Source organism: Stegodyphus dumicola, chromosome X2 (assembly GCF_044657685.1).
Source record: "Stegodyphus dumicola isolate Sdum_Otavi_A_Nest chromosome X2, ASM4465768v1".
In the NCBI taxonomy this organism is placed as follows: domain Eukaryota; kingdom Metazoa; phylum Arthropoda; class Arachnida; order Araneae; family Eresidae; genus Stegodyphus; species Stegodyphus dumicola.
Genome location: NC_140781.1, coordinates 182,119,504 through 182,141,920, shown reverse-complemented (window position 1 = coordinate 182,141,920; position 22,417 = coordinate 182,119,504).

Genomic DNA, 22,417 nt, shown 5'->3' with positions numbered 1-22,417 from the left:
ACATTGCATGCTACCTTACCTTTAGCGTCATATTTTGTTACTTGAACTGCTGCCATATCTTCGCTGTGAAATTTATATACATATTATCTTCTGGAACATTCCATGAAAAACCCTTTTGAAACAAAAATTTGTTCAATAAATACTGAAATTTGATTTCTTAGCCCATTCATGTTTAAGAAGTCTAAATTCCTCAGCATATTTATATTCAGTTGTTCTCACTCTGTGTTAGGGTCTTTTGCTCTTCTACCCGTTTTTCGTGCTTGCTGTTCACTCCTGTACCTTTCTTTGTATTATCGTTTGAGGAATTTCAATTAGTTTCTTATGCAAAGTTCTTGCCTCATTTCTCTGTTCAAAATTTCCCGCATATCGATTGCACCAATTTGTTGAATCATCCTTTGAATGTTATGTCTTCTCTTTTAATACTAGATGATCTAATAAGAGGTTCTATTATATTTATCATATTAAATATGCTAACATCGTCTTCAATTAGCATCGTCTTCAATTAACATCGTCTTCAATTAGCATCAGAAATAGAATAGAATCTCATATTAGCCTATATAACGAGTAATTTTCGCTTTTTTTCATATTTCATATGCTAATTGAAGAACTTTAGACAATGATTAAAAATTCCTTATTTCAGCCAAGTTTTGGATTCCAGGAAAAGACACGGTAATGTAATTTCAGTTACTTGTCAGGCGGCTTTTCACCATACAGCGATAACCCACCGGGAACTGGGTAAACAGGATCGCTATCCACTGGTAATTGAACCGAACAGCATCTAATTAATATATGCAACAACAGTAATAATCCAGAAGAATTTGACCAAGCGCACAATGTATTCACCAGCACAATCATGTCAGTCTGAGAGAAAGTGATGAAAAACGTACATTGCACTCAGTAGAAGCCCCTGGTTCACTAATGAATTGGCAGTTCAAAGAGGGAAAGTGAGAGAGCTAAGCTGGTTTCATGGAAAATTCTGCAGCGGCACACGTAACAAGTATGTTACTGTCATTAAAATTGCCTAGGATAAGGTATACCATCCATTAAATCTGACTATTGATATCTGCACAGGTGCTAGCTACACGCTGCATGTGGTCCAGCATATTCTCAACAAAAGTTTCAAGCACGATGACCCAAACATGGGCACAGAGCTGCAACAGGGCATCAAAATTAGTGTGGAAGAACACCAGTTCCTAAGCTCACAGAACACAGAACGGATGCCAACAGCAGAAGATCTATATCTATCATAAAGAACTATCATAAAAACCTTAAATAGTAATAAAGCAGCTGACATATCCTAACGAATAGGCAGGAATAGGTGGGAGCTTTTGTGGTTTGCCTCATATCTAACCTAAATGAGAACCAGCTTAGCTTAGAAAATATACCACGAAGGCATTCATTTTAGTCGGCTAATAGGTTTTGCGTGTTTTGTTATAATCAGCTAAAACAAACATAAGTGCAAAGCTGACTATTTTTCATGAAACAAAGAAAACATGGTGGGAATATTCCATTTCATAATACCTAAATAACTGGAAAAATCATTCCTTTTTGGATGGAATCATTTATAGTCATTTTGATGCTTCCGTTTTTTCCTTCATTTATATATTTTTGTAGTAAGCTGACGCAATAAAGAGGGACTGGAAAGAAACTTAAGCGACCAGCTAGTTGGAAAAATTGAAGTGCCTAATAAAACCTTTTAAACAATTCTTTCAGAAATGAATTTTTAAGGAGTAAACTAATATAGCAATTCTTTGCCATATCTTCTGACTAATTCAAAACTGTAGAGACTATAAATGTAATCAATATAATTCTTAAAATGGATTTTAATCAGATTTAGATGCAAGGTGCAAGTCTCATGAATTTTCTAGATTCAGTTTGATCCCCAAAATTTAGAAAATACATCAAGATTTTTTATTAATGGCTTGAAAAAAAATTCTGCATTTAGATACATAATAAATAAATCATCAGTTGGAACAAAGGCATCTAAGTTATCCAGATGAATTATAATTTGCCGTTAAATTTAACCTATAGATCTCTTTTGTTTGGAAAATTTTATTACCAATAATTTCTATACCCGTCATCAAGTTCGTTGATATAATAAACTTTTCCACTAACAAGACAACTCTAATTATAATTCAGATATTCTAGAAACTGTTGATAGGTTCAGTAAAATATTTACGTACATCAATGATTAATATTCATAAGTTCTAAGTTCTGCATAAATAAAGCATTTAACTTTATTAAAAAGGGAAAGTGAATTAAAATCCTAAAATATTTTAGGTTGGCTTTCAATTGAATTTTAGCATTTTTGATAGAATAATAATGCTTGAAACATTCTGTGTAATGGAATACATGTCATTGCTATTTGTACAAAACAGTGCTACCGAAAATGTCTCTTTTATCCGAAATACCCACGAATCTGTGGATATTCACGATATTTTCAAATCTTTTAAATTTTCCCGTCGATACAGACGATATTATTAATTTTTCAAATCTTTTAATTCTTCAATAATTCTTCGTGTGCCACCGTTGAAATTCCGCCGTACCACACTGTGGCAAGCTTGCCGCGGGTTGGCTATCAATGATTTATATTTACTGGTTTAAACTACAAAACAGCATCTTCATTATCGGAAGACACCTACATCTAAAATTAGGGTGGGGGGCAAAGATCGCCTTTGTTCTGTAACTAACTGAACTCTTGCCCATATTAGTTGGGCAAGAGTTATTAGTTGGAAAATCTTGTGGTTTAGTTGAAGGGTAAAATTAAAGAAAGGCTTCAATTTAAAATCGAAATTTTTGTGAAAAATAACAACTTTAGCTTATTAGTTGAAATACCGATAATCATTATAAAATATTATTTTTCTCTTAGAAAATAATGAGTTATCATCATCTGAGATCACTCATTCTGTTACGTTTCTGGTAGAATGAAAAGCTGCATTCTGGTATTCAAGTTCTGGCCAAGTTTCAAGCGACGTTATAAGCTTTTAGGTCTGGTCGAAAACTTTTGAACTTCAAAATATATGCTTTGTTTTTCTCCAACAATAGTACCTTTTATTATACTCTAAAATTGTGCTATCGATATACTGTTAAAATAAGTTCATACAATAATAAAATGCATGTTATATCTTTTAAGCTATTTGAGTGAGAACTTTTATTTAAAATGAATATCGCTGGAAAGTAAATAATTCCTAGGCGTTTTGTACGATTTTGAATCTGTTGGTGGTATAGTTTACAGAGAGAATTTATTATCTTCAAAAATAAAAATATTTATTTTATTTTGAAATATTATGCTATAGGTTCCTATAGCATAAGTTCAGTTTAGTTCAGGATAAATTAAATTATTCTATATTGATACAGAGTCCATTACATATTAGTGTACATTAAATTTCAGTACATTCTCTAGGTATTTATGTACAATAAATTTCTTCATGTAGTTAAACATTTTTATCTTCTGAAGCGTTTAGAAGAGCTAGTGAGGACATACTAGACAGTGGATTTAGCTTAAATAAAAAATTAGTCCGTTATAAAGACTGGATTGATAAGTTATACGAGTACCGTTTGCTAGTGAATTTTCGATTAGCCACCTGTTATGAAAATTTCTAGAATCATATATCAATCTGTTCTTAAAATATGCATTTTTAAATGAATGTGAAAGAATATTTATAATTTCAGCGAGATTGCTTAGTTTTTAAAAATAATTCATTGATTCTTTTGAAGGTAATATTGTCTTTCTCTTATGGCATCTCTATATTTTGGGGTTCCGCAATAAAACACCACCTACTAGAAATAAGAGTTTTAGTCTGCAGCAATAGGTGTGTGTTTCGAATAAGGTGTCTAATTACACTTTAATGTACAATTTAAGCCTGTTTGAATATGAAGGCAGCTAGAACATGAAATATACCCGCTAACATCAGAAAATGAGATCATCGCGAAGGTATAGATGTGAAGCTATAAGAACGAATATAAATATCAATAAAAGAGCTCTCCTGCACATGGCAGACAGAGTATCTCTGTCTGCGAAATCTTAAGATGCTTCACAAGGATTTTTAGAAAAGCCTAGAGATGAATTTCGTTTTTATGCAAGATACACACTTCCGCACAAAGCAAACCCGGTTGATGAAGTTCTTGAAATCGAAGATAATAAACAAATAAAACTGGCTATGCGAAATCTTGATATGAATTCTATAAAGATCTGATAAATACTTTTAGTAGAGCTATTACTCGGTGGAATTCTGCTTCTAAACAATGCTTTGAAGGTCACTAAGCTTGAACCCAATTAGTAAAGGAAAGGAGCTGGCTTCTCCAAACTCTAATAAACCACCATATTGAGATAAGGAAATTATGATATGCATGGTACGAGTGAGCAGGTATCACAAGAGATTAATAGAAATTATTAATGTCAAAAGTCTACATTTGCTTTCTAGGTATCACTGTTTTCTAAAGTTTCGTTGTAACGTATTGTTTCAATGTTATTTATTTCAGACCATAGTTTTGTTTTTTATGCATTGTGATTCGATTTTTCAGGTTCCTGTGTTGCAGTATGTTGTTGTTTTAATGTATAACCATAAATAAATTCACTTAAATTTTTCCATAAGTACTCATATATTATTAAGAAATCAATACTTTTTTGAATGCAAATGTAATTTTAGATATTCCGTAACTTTCTATGCAAACAACAATTCTAGAGAAGTTTCAAACAGAACAAAATATTTATATTATCAGGGCCTATTTTTCTTTCACTGATGTGTATTTAATTGCGGGTATACAACAGAATTTCCTTATGAAATGTGTTGTATTTCTTATGATAGGACGCTTTAAGGAATTTTTGCATTTGATAATATATGATACTAATTCAGAAGACAAACAACAAAAATCAGCGTTATATTTACAAAATGGAAAATTTGGAAATTCTGTAAATATAACGCTGAATTTTGTTGTTTGTCTTCTGAATTAGTATTTATTCGGCGTGTTATTGTGTCTTAATATATGATACATTTGCGAAAGGCTGATGCGAACATCTGCTATTTGCGAAGGGTACCTAGATAACTGATGGCAGCCTGATTTTGTCGTCAAGTCAAATCATTCAAGGTCAATCCTCAACTAAAATGCTTCTAAGCTATGAACTACCCGTTTGGGTAGTTCATAGCTTAATAACATGGCCAAACGTCCGATGCGAGAAATTCTGTTTTAATATTGGGCATAACTTCGAGGTCTTTATATATTTTAATTTTAAAAACAAGCTTAGATAAATTTGTAAATTATTGACATGTTTTGTTAACAACAATTACTTTACCTATTTAACATAGATTTATGAAAATCTGGTATGTAAAATAACATTTCCGATAATACATTTTAGATCTATTATCGCTTTTTTGTTTTATTTTTAATCGATCTACGTGAAGTTCTTTGACTTTTTGTTGAAGATTAAGGAAAAGTATGCCTTTTATTTCTAAAGTCCGTTGAGTTAATAGTTCAGTAATTTTATTCACGGTCAAAATGGTATCATATGATAAGCTATGCATTCTTTATATTATGCTTTATGAGATATACCCTGCTTAGAAATTGTTCAGAAGCCAATCGAAAGGTTTTTGTTTAGCTCAACCAGGTGCGATCAATGAATCTCACGGCCAAGGGTAGTTTAAGATATTGCGAAGAAGAAATTTTAGTCTTTAGGATAAACCTAGTTTTGGTTGACAATTAGATGTGAAGGGGAATAAATGGAAGAGTCAAATGTGTATATCACTAATAAATAGGTTTCAATATACTCATATGACAAAAACCGATCACTTGAATCTAACAGAAATGTTTTTCGCGCTGGTGTTAAGTTCTGAGTTAAGTGGCATCCATAAGCCGTCAACAACGAATATTAATTTGAAGTCGTGTGTTCGCACGAAATGAACTGGCGACATTTTACGGTGCGTAAAATGATTTATGCTTATGCTTATGTAACAAAGAAGGCAAGTCTCACAGAAAATGTGGGTAGAAAGGCATGGCTTATTTTGATGTGATAGAAAATAATTAAACTATTAATACAGGTATTTAGCACCATTAGGTAATTTGAAACGAACTACTAACCTACCTACATTGATCAACAAATGTTATGTGATTCTTTCGCAGTACAATGCTAAATAAAAAAACAGCAGAAGTGAGTGGAGACAAGTTTAAATATTGGAAAATTCTTATGCAGCCGTCTGAATTAAGATATTCCCCCCCTTCAAATATTACTTATTTGACGCAATGTAATAATTTTTGTTCATAAATACTACCATTGTGAACAAGAGGTCAAAAATGTATTAAATGAATAATTTGCATCAAAACCAAAGGAATTATTAAAAAGAGAGAGAGACTAAAATATTTGCCTAATGGGAAAAATTATCGGAAATGATGCTACATAATAATTTAATTATGAATATATTTTTTGCCATTTGAAATGTCTCTCTTACACTACTTTCCAATTTATCCGATATATAAATAAACAGATAAATTCTCATTATTTAATCACTTTAATTTCTACTTCATCATTTAAATGAGTGGATTCAGCTGGAACTAAAATTGACAGTAATTTGTTTTCGTGCACTCTTCAAAGTCCCCTTTCTGTTCAGACTGGATATGTCCCGCTCATATGCAACCGAATGAATGAGAAATCCTTCAAGATCTACTTAAACATTTTTAATTAAATCATGCTTCGAATTAAAGACCTGAGTTTTGACTGGGAACTCGCTGCCTCCCGTTCAACACGGAATTCATTCTCTGCGCTGAGCTGGCGTCTTTTAGCAATTTTGCTTGGACTTGAGCCAATTTTTTCCGAATTTGAATTGGTTGCTAAATCTATGGCCCACCCCGTTTTCACGTTTGCTACGAGTTATATTTAAGAAAGGATTTTAAAACTCCTCTGTTTTGTAATAAATGATTTAACTAAACGAAACATTTTGAAATAATATTAAGTTCCGAAGGTTTCCTTTTAAATTCAAGAAGTTGGTTAAATGTTGTCACTTTCGTCTGCCTTAACATTTACAGCTGCAATGTTTTGAGAAAGTTATACTTAATTTTATATACAAATCATCAAATCCAATTGAAATAAAATTAGACAATCAATCGTTTATAATACTTCTGAACACTTTAATTAATAGGGAATGTATAGATATTAAACACAACATGGTGAAGGCAAGTAAAGAGACGTTTCATTGACAAATCCAATCACTTTTTGCGTTTTTGCTGAAGAAATGCTATGCCTATTCAGAGGCATTAAATCAACAAGCAGAATCTTCTATTATTATATGAATGCTATTTTACACATGTACAGTCGTTTGGTTATTTTGAGGCAAGAGATATGAAAAATGTACAATGCCCTCCCCGGGATTCGAACCTGGAACTCTGGAATACGCGACAAGTATGCTACCGTTACACCATGAAGGCAAGCAGAAAGAAGATAGAAAATATTCTCCACAGACACAATGATCAGTATTGGTAAATGCATGTTTACAGTAAAATGTTGCAAAGGTTTGCGATTTTGATAGATTTGATTCAAATTTTGGTAGATAACTAAAAGTGCGGACGTCATCTTCAGGAAAATTCTACTCTTCTTGTCACATTTTAATGAGATTGTCAAGAGGTATTTTTTAAGATATTATCTTGTAGAGTCATTATGTTAATTTGAAGCAGGAAGAAGTGAAAAATGTGCAATGTCCTTGCCGAGACTCTAACCTAGACCTCTCGAATACGCGCCGAGTGTGCTACCGTTACACCACGAAGGCATGCAGAAAGGAGGGAGAAAATACCTTATATACTCCGTCGTAACCTGTTGTGACCATAAGACCAACTTGTTTGATTAGATGGGTGGGGTTGCCCCCACATCTGCGACCTTATATACTCCTCTTTTAAAGGGCGGCTAGGAATTAGAGGACCCAATCTCCAAATCCTGGTGGTGAAGAATCATAATCCATCACCTATTAGTTTGGGCACCACTGTAGAGACGTTAGGATATGTTAGAATGCAGGATTTATGAAAAATGAGCTATGCCCTTTTCAGGACTTTAACCTGGATCTCTGAAATACGCACCGAGTGGGCTACCGTTACACTACAAAGGCAGCCAGAAGCGAGGGGAAAAATATATTTTATATAGATTTAAATAGCTTTAGTTATTTAATACAGCTCTTTACTTTTAGGTAATTTTGTTTTAGAAATTAAAAAGTATCTTAGAATACCTGCAAAGAGGTTTGGCTTTTCAGTGCTTTATGAACAGTAAAAGTTTTAAAGGAGGCTAAACATTTTAATTTCCTTCCTATCTAAATTTTTGGATGATGTGGAAAATGGAAATAGTTTTTAGTACTTAAAATAGCTAAAGGAACTCCGGAATGCGTAGTTGAAAATTACGCTATTCATCTCCGGAATTTTGGGCGATAATATTCTCATGGAAATTATTTTTAATAGTTATAATAATTAAGTAAACACAATTTAATTTCTTTTCTCTCTGAAATTTTGGATGAGATTGCTTGCTTGGATAGGATTTTTAGTAATTAGAATAGCGAAAAGAATAAATTTCCAAAGTCACCAAATTGACATATGATGTGTGTATTTCGAAACGACGGCTCTTCAATGAACATTCACGTTTAGGAATTATCCACATTTCATGAAACAAGTAAAATGACAACGATTTAAATTAGTGTTCTTATAATGCTAAACATTAAAATTTAGGGCTGAACACAGTGCTAAAGTAAATGAATAAAATATTTAGTTAAAACCTTTTATCCAACTTACTGAACTACTGAAATTTACCTCTACATAAAAGTTTAAATTTCGATTGATCTCTTATTCTAAAATTCTTCGTATTATGTTTTAATGATAGTTCTGACTATATAAGAAATAAACCAGCTCTTTTCATACTTCTTGTGGATTTAAAACTTCAAAACCATTTGATAGATGCAAGGGAAGTTTAACAAACATATTAATGTCTTCTCAATCCACTTTACATGGCTCCTTTCAAGATAAATTAGAGATCTCATACATAATTACTGTAAAACCAAATACAAATTTTCACATATATTCAAGAATACTTAAAATTTCTCATAAAAATCCAAAAAAAAATTTTTTTTAAAAACGCGAAAGCTGCGGGCGACACAGTAAAAGATAGGAATTCAGAAAAGATATGAATAAAATTACAAGAAGAAATATTGTAATATTCAGATGCTCTCTCTTTCTCTGCTCTCATCATCCCTCGTAGAGTGTTGCCATTGCTCTCTTTTAAATCGTTGAGATTGTTACTCAAAAGTTCGTTAAAGGTTTACAAACTATGATATCGATATAAAACAAATTCCAAATTTCGAATTTGGGCTTTCAGATGCCCATATTCGCAGTAGGATTACGTCATTCAAAATTGAATGGTTCTAGATACCGTTGTTTTATCACAATGCGAGAAATATACAAATATACATACATTTATGCAGGTTTTTCATTATTTAATTTCTTCAAATATAATGCAGGACTCTAACATTTGTGGCAACAGTTTGAAAGGTGAACCGACATTTAAAGGAGTCCGACGCAAAATGCCAAAACGAAAGTAATAGTCCTTCCGGACACAAATCCCTTTTAGACTAATAAAAAACAAATTCGAAATTCAAAATTTGGAATACATATATTAAAAAGCTCGTGTCTGTATGTACGGTCTGTATATGTTCCTCGCAATATGAAAAAACATAGTGCGGGTAGCATATATATATACAATCAGTAGCTAAGCAAAGGTTGCAACTGATTGCAACAAGAAATATTTTAATATAATTTTTTCTATTTTCAGATGAAGAATGGTTCGTTTACGTTATCGAAATGTGTTCATTATTTTTAATAAACAAAAGTATTATTCTGTATGTTTCACAAAATTTACTCTTGATGTCATACTAGAATTAGTATTAGAAAGAAGGATTATCTCTTTGCACCATTTTATTTTCATATGTTTATAGGTATTTGTTCTTCCGTTATTCAAAAGATTGTGCTTATATAAGCAAGAACTACTTAACATTTTATAAATGTATTCTTAATACAAATGACAAATGACAAAAACTCGACAGAACTTTATGGAACATTTTATGTCAGTGCATGGTTGTTTTGAATAGCGACAGATACAAGCAACATAGTATACAAAATACCGATATATGTAAAATAAGTTTCATGATTATTGTAAACAGAAATTTTGCAATGCAGCTGTCCTTTTCTCTAAAAATATTATATTCTTGATATTGTGCTTTGGAAAGTACTTTCAAGAAGTGGAAAAAAATAAATTTTTATTTTAAAACATTACGAAAGTTAATTAAACAGCTTATAATGATTCTGGTATGGAAATTGCTATTCATCTGTTTTACGAAAAGAAGTAAAAGCACTTTGTAAATAAAGTAAATTTATGGTTATTGCTTCGTATATTCTGAATAAATTACCTACTTGATGTTAAGTGTGAGAATTCTGGATGCAAACTGCTAAATATATGAACTTATAATTCCTATAACAGATACAATTTTCCAACACATACTAAAATATCAGTAGTCGATTCGAAAGAGATATTTTAATCAATATTTACACTGTAAACTGTTCTAGATTCTGAATATATATTAAACAGGTCCTGTCATAGATTTCATCCTTCAGAGATTAAAATTATAGCGATTATGATATTAATTACTGTGATTTAATTTTAAAGATTCAGCTTAATTGCGGATATTAAATTTTAGATCGTCTTTCAGTTTATGAAATTTAGAATCTTAAACATGGTGTTAAGCAAATATTATAAGTGTTAGTAATGTTTACAATATACAATCATTTACAAAATTAAGTGTAGGACCATCAAAGCATCAGGAATACATTTATGGTTCTGAAGATTTATTGACAGCTGCTTTTCTACATAGAATCTTCGAGCATAAGACTTAATAAATCAATTAATGTTTGTTAGATTGTTTGTTTTAGTTTGGAACTATGCTGTTGAAATTAAAAACAAGTATTTAAAAGATGTTTCGTATGTGAGTATTTGACACAGATGTATTTGGCAGTTGTACGTATTAAAGAACATAAACTAACTAAATGCAACAATTTATTTTCTATTTGTGCTTGTCAAGAATGGAAATTAGGGAAGCACAGATGTTTGTATGGTTAATCTGCATGGATTAATTTAGTTAAAATTCATTTTGTATTGGATTGAGGAAGATCTTACTATCGATATTTCCGTGACATAACTATTAAATCTCTGATTGAGTATTTTATGAGGAGATTTCTACAGACTAGAATTTTAGAGATAATTTATAAGTATTATAAGACAGAAATTCCAATAACCTTTCATGCAAATTTTTCGGATGAGGAAGATTACAGTTTTCTGGTGCTTTGAATGAAATATGGAGGAAAATTTACACATTCATAAATATTTTAGAAAATTAATCAAACGAATTTTCATCTGCTCCGAATTTTGGCTTCATCAAATCTTTAAATTTTTTAGCGATTCTTTTCTAAGAGAGACCATAAACATGTAATAAGCAGCTACGCAGAAACTCAAATAATGTTTTCTATTATTGATTAATATTGCAGTTAGTTTTCTTTTTCTCGTGACATTCAAACCTGAATAAATGCAGACAGTTGAAGCAAGTAATAAACAGGGACAGATCCGTTTTAGGTAAGCTACGAATTTTCATTGGCATTACAATTAAAACTGCACTGTTGCTGTTATTATTACTAATAGCATTAATCTTTCTTTTATATCTATTTTTCGCCAATCTTTATACCACTTAATTTAGTATGCAGAAGACATTGCTACGTGAGGATGTCTGGCAGTACATCTTCTTAAACGAGCAGTTTTTTACCAAAGACATTAATTAAAATAACACATTTTTAAATGAAGAGCATAATTACGCAACAACAATAAAAATAACCGTTTTAATGTATAGCATTTCAACAGTAGTGTTTGAGAACTGAAGGTATTTTTTAAGTAAAGAGATAACACTGAATTTGTCAAATATGTGTATAACAGAAAACATCTTAATAGATATCATAAAAGCGTATGAAACACTGAAGCAAAACAAAGAGAGATTAAAACACAAAACAGTAAAAGTTCATTCTCTTATTCAAGATAAAATTTTAATATACCTGATAACACATTTCTTTCCCGATCCGTGTTAATTTTGAGAAAAATTGTACAACATCAATAAAGTTAACTCATTTAATGTACTTTTACGCCAGCATCTGATGAAATGAAAGTATTTTTAAATAAAGTGGTAATATTCGCTGAGTCAAATATGTACATAACATAAACCATCTTCGTATTTACCATAAAATGTTCTGTTACACTGAAACAAATTAGAAAGCGGTATTAAACGTCAGTGCAATAAAATTTCTCTTAAATACAGACATACTTTTAGATCATAAGATCTAAACTGATGTTTTTAAAGGTAGGTATTCTTATTAATTGTAACTTATTTAAATTTTCAAAGTAATAATATGTTGATTTTATGTGGTCTATTAACTACTATGACAGGAATTTTATCTTACTATTAGCGGTATAGAAATTAATACTACTTATTAAGAGTTTTGCATTTAGTTTAATTTAAATTGTTGTCTTCAAGTAAATATTTATCACAAAATGTTTTTATATGCCAACTGTAAAAATTAAGTACATTATTTGTTAAAGAAAAATAATGCAAATGACAATATTTTGCATCCTATGACATGCCATATCTTTTCTGAAGTCTGTGACTCACATTGAATTTTATTCTGCAGAGTCATTATGTTTTTTGAAGCAGATGACATGTTAAATGAGCAATTCCCTCGCCGAGGCTCGAACCTGGATCTCTCGAATACGCCCCGAGTCTGCTACTGTTACAACGAAGGCATGCTGGAAAGAGGGAGAAAATACCTTATAATTCTATGACATTTCTTACAAAGAGACAAAAAATAAATAAATAAATAAATAAATAAATAAATAAACATTACATTTAAAATCGTACAGGATTCCAAGTGGTGATATAATTTATATCCTAATCACACAATATTTACTAGCTTTAAAAGCTATGAGATGCATCAAGAAGTATATTTAAAACTATACTCCTAAAAAATAAAAAATATTGATAATTTTTATTCTTTTAATTTTTTTGATAATTAATTAGTTTTACTCTTTTCATTTCCAGCGAGAGATAGAAATTCATTTAAATCACATTTATAATCAAAACACTCTTATTCAAAAATAGAAAAATTCTGATTTGAATTCTTAATGATTTTAAATGCTTGTATATTCTAAGAATGAAAGATTGTTTCTTAAAATGACCCGTCTTTCTAATACCATGTAATTTTTCTGTTCTGAAAGGAAACCCAACCAGTGAGTTTAGAGTCTTTTTTAAAGTTACATAATATTACAATGCGATTCAAGATGTATTCCTTGTCATAAGGCGTAACCTTTCGATATCATAAAATATTTCACATTTTCCGAAATTTTATTGTGTCTACCTCTTTCTGTCCCCATCAACATATTATAGGGAGAATGTTATTTTGTGCGAAGCAAAAAAGTATACAGTTATGTGCCGTTAAACAACAATGGGCCTGTAAGTTAAAACTTCAGACAGATATCATTTGGGTTTCCAGAATCTATTTAAATGCATTATTTTTAACATTTTAAACTGAAGGAATAGAACTTTAGTGTCTACTTGATTCAAATTGCTAGTAAAATTCTGTTAACTTGAAAAACATTTCATTTTATTTACTGTCCCAAAAGGAAGCCTCTAATTTAGAATTTATGGGTTTTCTCTAGTACAGAAATAAGATGAAAGTTTTATATAATTAGGGCACTAAAAAGCATGTTAAAACTGTGATTAATTAGGGCATAGTTACAAAATTAATTTTTTAATACAAACTAGAGGTTCGAAAGCTGTCTCTCAAAAAATTTGCAAAATGTTATAAGAAATGCTACACATATTGTCATTTCTCAATATTTATTTAAATTAAATGCAGTGTAATAAGATAAATTTGCTGATGTACAAAAGTAATTCGAGTAAATTTACGTGCGAAAATATAAATTTAAATTCGACTCTATTACTGTAGTTTGAAAGGTATTAAAGTTACAAATAATATTTAATCTAAGATTAAATAACACAGTGAACACAGAATTATAATCCCCTTAATTTCTACTGCGTAATATACTTTAAAATGTTCCTGAAAATGCTTTAATATCTAAGAGTCTGTTATGAGGTAAAACTTCAGAGTCCTGTACTGTGTATAAAATTCGAGGAATAAGACTATACTGAATGGCTTAATGGGAATCTCTCATTTAGTTTTTATTTAATTAGTTTTCAACAGCTTTAACCTGGAGAAAAATAAATTTTGAAATGTAAATTACGTTTATTACATAAAAAAATATAAAATGGAAAATGTTGTCTTACCTAACTTGACAAACAAATAGATGCAGTATCTTATGTACTTAAAAGTACGTTAACCCCAAATATTATAGAAAAAATATCAAAGACGATTTCTCAAGTTAATACTAAATGCAAATTTTCTACTTTGACATACTGGTATAACTTCAGAGAACGGAGTATTTATGTCAGGGGTATGCTTTGTGGCGGCGCAGGCTTCAATACGAAAGTTGCATCATTAATTTTTTATATCGATTTTATGTTTTGTGTATTTTCTTTTATATCAATTTTATGTTTTGTGTATACATCAGATAACTCAACAAGTATTTATTTCTAATATTTTTACTCTAAATTTCCAAGTTCTGGCTGCAGATCCACACGTATTTAAAATCAATATCTCAAATTTTACACAGAATATTTATAAAGCAAAATGTTTTCTAAGCTAGCGCTATTTAAAAATATTAGGTTTAAACAGCAACAAAAATTATTAGCGGGAGGAATGGAGGAAGGTAGCTGTACTAAATTTAATTCACAGTAGCTAAGTAGCGTACTAATAAATACAAAACGTTTTTTCTACATTTGACATATTTCTTTGAATTTGTCTGCTATAGTACACATTTTGCATTTTATGAATGTCTTAAAAGCAAATTTGCAAAAATATAGGAACAAGCCAAAAGATTTTCATCCTTAGAGAACGGAAATTTTAATGTTAATTCCTCCAACGGAAAAAGAGTGCCAGCCTTTTTGCGGATTTTAAAAGCCCAATTAACTTTAATTTTAAATTTAGCATAGTTAATTTTAGGTACAAGCAGCATTAACAGCTAGAGAAATTTTGAATTTTCACTTGTAAGGGATTTCTCCTAACTTTGTTAAGAAAAATTTGCAAGCATTTTCTTCAGGGTTATGCCAGCTTATTTCTTCGCATGCACAGAGATTTATGCTTTATATAAATAGTTTGTTTGCACCGTCAGAAGTATTTTTCCCAATCCACAATAGTTCGGTCAGCTTCTTTTACAGCCCACTTTAATCTCTTGGCATTCGCCATAGTTCATTGAGGTGAAACCTTGATTACCTTTTTATTTACCGCTTCTTATCGGTTTCGGCGGTTGCTTTAAATTGTTGCAGAGTTGAAGAATTTTATGTCTAGCCGAAATTTTTGAATACATATTTTAGGAATAACGTAAATTTCACTTATATTACACTTTAAGACATTTCAAAGTAATTACGTTGTTAATACTTCTTCACGGCTACTAGAGAGATCAGTATATATTTATTCCATGTATAGCTACTCTTTAACTCTCTTTTCATCTTTTCAAAAAAGCAATTTTCTTTAGTTCCAAGAGACTTTAGACATTAGGACATTATCTGTTTAACAAAACTTAGCTAACTTTTGATAGCAAACACATGCATGTCTTTAATTCCTAAGCTCTCGTGTGACAGAGAAAGCACCTTAAAAAATCAAACTAACACCGGTGAAGTGTTTCGCTATTAGTTTTTATATCTCCAATATAAATAAATGTGGACTGTTCGAAAACTAGGTGATTATCCTCTAAAAAGAGGCGGTTCTGCCAGAAATTTCAGAAGGCAGCCAATGAAATCTCAGAATTTCATCCGACTTCATTGTAATCTGAAATAGTCACGCTTCGTTAAATATACGCTCGATTTTATTTTCCCGACAATTGCTTCAATTATGCAAGGTAGGCATTCTTGATAAGTTGTAATGTTCCTTAATTTCTTCCAATTTACTGGAAAACCCTACGCTTTATCATCAGTTAAGAAAAGGCAACTTTTTTCCCTGACATAGCTACATAAGAAAAGGGTAAGTACTATTGAATAAACATTATTATTTTGTTCTTGAATATATTTTCGCTATATAAAATTTTAACAATTTTATCTTTTTTATTTTTATCTAATCTCAGATTTATTATTTTTTCGTCAGATATTTTTAAATTTCTTTAAGCTAGATGATGGATATAAAAAGTATGAAAAAGTTATTTCACGAAATTTCACCAGCAACCAAAGCTTAAATTCGCCTGCAGCCGGATTCGGTTGTTGTTATTGTTGGTAATGCTCAGTTGTCTGACCTAAAGTCAGCTCAAGCTCACTAAATTCCTCGTGGCAAGGAGCGCAAGTTTACGCCTGTCGTTGGCAGCAACCTTGAACACCTTACAGGAGACAGTGCGATTTAGAATGTCTGACCTAAAGTCAGCTCAAGCCCACTAAATTCCTCGTGGCAAGGAGCGCAAGTTTACGCCTGTCGTTGGCAGCAACCTAGAACACCTTACAGGAGACAGTGCGATTTAGAATGTCTGACCTAAAGTCAGCTCAAGCCCACTAAATTCCTCGTGGAAAGGAGCGCAAGTTTACGCCTGTCGTTGGCAGCAACCTTGAACACCTTACAGGAGACAGTGCGATTTAGAACAGTTTTGCTTACAATTTGTATGGAGAGCACCACTCCCTCTTCCCCTACCTAAATATGCAGCCAGCCGAGAGGACTCTCGGCTGGCTGCATATTTGGAGTGCCCCCCCCTCCGCACGAACACTATAGATTTACTAACATCCATGCTTTCTTCGCGATTCGAACCCGGGCCCTTCGACACGGCAGTCAGCGACGCTAACCGCTATACCAGTCGGGCGGCCCAGATTCGATATTTTTCATTTTCGCATGAAATTGTAATTCCAGCTTCCCCCCCAAATGAGATGAGCTCATGTATTTTTATTTATTGTTAAATTTAAAATTTTAATGTTTTTATCATTAATTTAATTTACTAATATTTTAACTTTATTTAATTATTAAGTACGAATTATTTATTAACATATTTTCTTGTTTACTTTTCCTAACAACTTTTCATAGGGCTCAGACGCTTCTAATTTCAGAAAACAAGCCCTGGCAGCAACGACAAATTTTAAAACAGCCAATACGTTATTACTTAAAATATAAATTTGCCTGCATCATTAATTAATGTATCATAAAGCAAATACATCTTCTTTCAATCTGAGTCATTTACAGGCAAAAAAAAAAAAATAATAAATAAATAATAGGACGATAAGAACAGACCTAATTAACAAACTAAGGAAAGCGTTTTTCATTTTTTCCCATCTACTCAACTGGGATAGTACGTTTGATTTATCTTAATCTCACGATTCAAACTGGTCAGGGACATTTCCTTTCCAAAGACTTTTTCAGACTAAACTACCTGGATAGCACGTGATTCATGACGCAGATGGACAAATATTAGCGACTCCATTTCTGTCTAGGTATCTCATTCTCGCACTTTCAGAATATACGGCCAGATTCGTTTCTGTGAGTTTTAGACTTTTTTAAATTAATCTTTATAATTGGATTGGTGAGATTTGTAGAAGAGAAGAAATGGCTACTTTATATTTAAAAATAAAACGTTTAATTAAAATTAAAATGAAAGCTAGTTTAGAATATCACTCAATATTTATTAATAAGTAATCAGAGAAATGAACGTGATTTCTCTCTTAATATAATTTACAGTTTTTACTATTTCCTTGAAGAAGGAAGAGGGACTTGTGAAATACCGAATAAATTAGATTCCAAGAAATAACGTTCAGGCTGAATTATTTTAATTTTGTACAAATTCATGATTTTGGAAATTTCATGTAAGAAACTATTATTTTCATTTAAGCAAATCAGAAGTCTTCAATCATTAGCCAGGTTGAATATTTTTATAGAATGTAACATCGAATTAAGAATTATCAAAAGTTTTCGAAAATCCTTATGTAGAGAAAGTGGCCTAATTGAAGAGCTTAGCCTAAGATTAGCGTCGCAACAGTCAGCCTCGCCTGATCACCGAAACCTTCGGTACTACCAGCGGCCGCGCATTAACCCTTTGCGGCATAGTGTGTCCGGTCTGGACGCCCCTAAAAATTTCCTTCTTTATGCACAGAAAAATTGAATTAAAAAGGATTTATAGGTTACTATAGGTTACTCTGAACGTTCTTTATTTATAGTAGATTGTAGCTCAACACAAACCAGTCCATATATTTTAGCAATGTTTACTTTTTTAAGACCCTCATTTTTCAAAGAAATCTTCCAGATTTCTTTTAGGATATAAAAGGAATTGTTTGAAAAGAAATTTCTATGTTATTTTTTGGCTGTATGATAATCTTCTTGTTCTATATTAGTTTTAAATTTTTACCTTAAAATATTGCCTAAAATCAAACGGCGAACCCTAGGTGTGCTCAGACCGGGCTCACCAATAATCTAGGACAACTGAGAGTCTGTATTCTTTGTTTCTCCGCATCTCATAGATCAGTTCATTGACAAACAATGCTCGTTTCAGCACTCTTTTCGAAGCTCTATTCAATCAGTGTGCCACTTTGGGCACACCCACAGAATTAAAACGATAAATGCTATCTTCACAAAATTTTACTTGTATACTCCTTTAGGCCTAATTAGACTGCCTACCTTTTTTTTTATCAAAACTCCGAGTTTAAAAGGTAGCGTGCCGGAAAGGGTTAAATTCGCAGAACACTGCTATTTCGGTCCGGAGTTCGAATCTTGACGGGCGATTTGTGTGCATGGGCGTTTTCGTGGTCTTCCCAATTGGCTGTGTGTATACGAGCCAGTTTTTCATAGAAAGTCTTTTACGAAGACATCCATCCATCTAGATAGCTCTTGTGTGCTTTGCCATAATTCAATAGACCAAACCATCAGAACACACGAGGGGATTTCCTATCAAGAATCTCTAAATGGGTTCATATAAAAATGTAATTATTGACATAGGTCAATAATTACATTTTTACTCTACAAGGTTACTCTACAAAATTTAAAGCTTGATCTGAAAAAAGTATTTGGGGATGCTTTTCGTTATTTATGCAGTGAACTGTTCTATAGCTGCTTTCCTTAGGTTTCGAAAAATCCGTGGATCTTGGGACGGAATTGAGCAAAGGGAAGACTCATAATTTACTTAGAAGGACCTTTTCAGCAGACTTTGAGTGCAATGTTGTTCCAACTGGTGAGAAATTTGAAAATTAATGCATTCGTCGGTCTTTTTGAGGATAATATAAAAGGAAAATAAAGTATGTAAATAATAATAAATCTCTTCTATTTGGAAACTACGTTTTTGACACGTCTTGCAGAGGCACATTTACATTCATACGTTACCTTTCATGATTGAGAAACATTACGTGCGTAAACGAAATATACATTGAATTTATCTCATAAAAAGCATCTTGATAAACATAAAAATGGGAGCTGGCAACTAAATCTAAAAGGATGCGTTTTAAATTTTATTGTATTCTTCTAAAAGAAAGAAAAAGTTTTATTCTTGATTACAAAAATTTTACCATTATACTTTTTCAAAAAAGTCTTTTATGCTCTGTAAAATGTAACTCGATTCTTGTCTTAAAGTGTGAATATTTTGATAGGATTAAATCTTTTTTGTGTACGTTTTGTCCATTAGGTGGTGATTACGAAAGAATTAAAATATAATGTAATGGATATTTTTACTTGAAGGAAATTTAAAAGAATAAATTATAGGGTTATATATAATATACTATTAGGGTTCTAAACAAATTTGTAACCTGTTTACCAGAAATAGAAATCGCCTATGATTCAGATGCTAAGATGATGCACAAGAATTGAACAAAATTCAAGTATTTAGTGGCGTATTTCAGTTTGTAATTTGACGCATCTTAGTGTTTTTTAATACGTAAGATAAATTTTAACGTGATTTTTTTGGCAGTGAGTTGTAGCTGAGAAACAAGAAAGTAAACGGAAGGGTTTCAAAATTAATATTAACAATTAGAAAATTAAAATAATCCCCGCATTATTAACTCTAAGTATTTGCTGTTAATTTAAACTTCTGCCGCTGTAAATGTTTCCTGTTAGTTTAAAGCAGAAATAATTAGAACGTTAAATAATTTGTTGGCTTTTGTTATCTTTTCCTTTCTCTCTCATTTCTTATTTAGTGTGCCGCGAAACTAAAATACATTGAAACATCACATAACCATTTTATAGACTGGTAATGTTTTAGATATTCTACATTTTTAAGTGATTAAAGTTTTAGTGAAAGTTTCAAGTTATAGTCAGATACTTAACTCTGAAGTCAAGTAATTAAGCTTTATGCCATTTTTTCGAAAGTCATGCGATGAAGTTTAAGTATTATAAATTCATAAAAACGTAATTTTTAAATAAAACTTTCTGCTGAGTAGCAATATTTTCGTTTCGATTTTACAAGCTATGACGAAAGGAAAGAAAATATATGTCTGCTTATGTTTCTTCTTCAGAATGTTTCATTAGTTTCTCAAGAAAAAATTTAGTTTTTGTTTTCATTTTCGTCAGAAATTTTATAATTTCTCGAAAAATATTCTGAAAATTTTTTTCCTAAAATTTTTAAAGGCTAATTTTTTACTCTTCTAATTTGTGATGATGAACATGACATTCTAAATAAATTATCACTCTTGATTATAATTGATTTTGACACTTAAGATGTTAAAAATACTCAAATGTGATGAATAAGAGGTGCTAAAATACGTAGTTTCTGAATCGTAAGGAAAGGCGGAAATTATTATAATGGAAATAAATGGTTTTTGTAATAAAAATATGGATTAAAAAGCATTGATTGGTACAAATATTATATAGAAAGATTTTGTGAAAATTTCTTAAATATTAGATCGGCATTACAGCTTATGAGAATAATTGTCATGTGATTAAGAAGATAGGTTTCGACATATTAAATTACATATGAACTTTTGAAATTATTGTTTTAAAATTTAGAAAAAATGACAGAGAAATAAAGCAGTACATTTTTATTGAAATTAAAAATGAAATAACCAGAAGAAGCAATCTATGACTTCATAAATTTCAGCAAAACCTAGGTTGTCAAGAATAAGCTATTTGATAAGCTTTATAAGCGAAGCGTACGAACGGGGAAAGAAATATTAGGTTCTGTGAACACAGACAAAATATACTGGTGGACGAAATTAAGAGATGGAACACTGTTTCTCAATTATCTCGAGAAATACAGAATAAAAATAAATGAAATTAGGTATGGATATAGTTTATTATATGACAATAATATGCGCAAAACAACAATGAAAATGCCATTCATTAGCATGAATTATGACCAAGAGTTCAATGTGGTCCAAATCTGAGTTTGAAAAATGGCAGTGAAAATGTGCCTAGTATAGAGTGTGGTCGCCTCTAACAGTTGCCAACGAGTTGCCATGATGTTAATTAGAGAGTTGAGGAGTCCCTGTGGAAGTTACATCCCCTCATCCACTAGAGCAGTTTTTAACTCCTGAATGGTTCTGGGTGGGGGGGTTAGCGTAATGTAGTAACCCTCCCAAGAGAATCCCAAGCATGTTCAATAGGATTGAAGTCAGGAGATTCGGCTGGCCAAATCATTCGGTGAATATCCTCGCTTTCCTGATAGTCATCAACAAGATGGGCCCGATGTGACCACATACTGTTGTCCATAAAATTGAGCTCAGGGGCAACAGAACTCCTGAAAAGTCGCACACAGGGCTGTAAGATTTACCTCTGGGCGTTTACGGAACCAGTGCCAAACACATGGAGTGATGTGCGGTATCTTGCATGATCCTTGCCCAGACCATCACTCCTCCACCACCAAATTAGTCCCTTTCCATGATGTTACTGGAATGGTATCGGGTCCCAGGTTCCTTCATATCAATAATCGCGGAGAATCAGGTTGTAGACTGAATCTGGACTCATTCGTGAAGAAAATATTAGCCCATTGAAACTGTACTGTGTGTTGGTGTTGCATGCACCATTGTAAACACTCTCTTTTGTTTGAGTGAGTGGGATGTAAATAGAGGGCTTTCTAGCATACAGTCCCGTCTCATGGAGTCTTCTGACAACTATATTTCTTGAAAATGATATTCCTGTCCCAGGCGAGGTCACGAGACAGTTGTGTGGCTGTAGCCGTTTTCTGGCACTTGGGTTAAAATACCAAATACCGGTCATATTTGGTCGTTGTGGCTCTCCGGTGACCTTGTCCTGACCTTCTAGACACTGCCCCGCTGTTTCTAAACTGATTCCACACATTAGTGATAACACC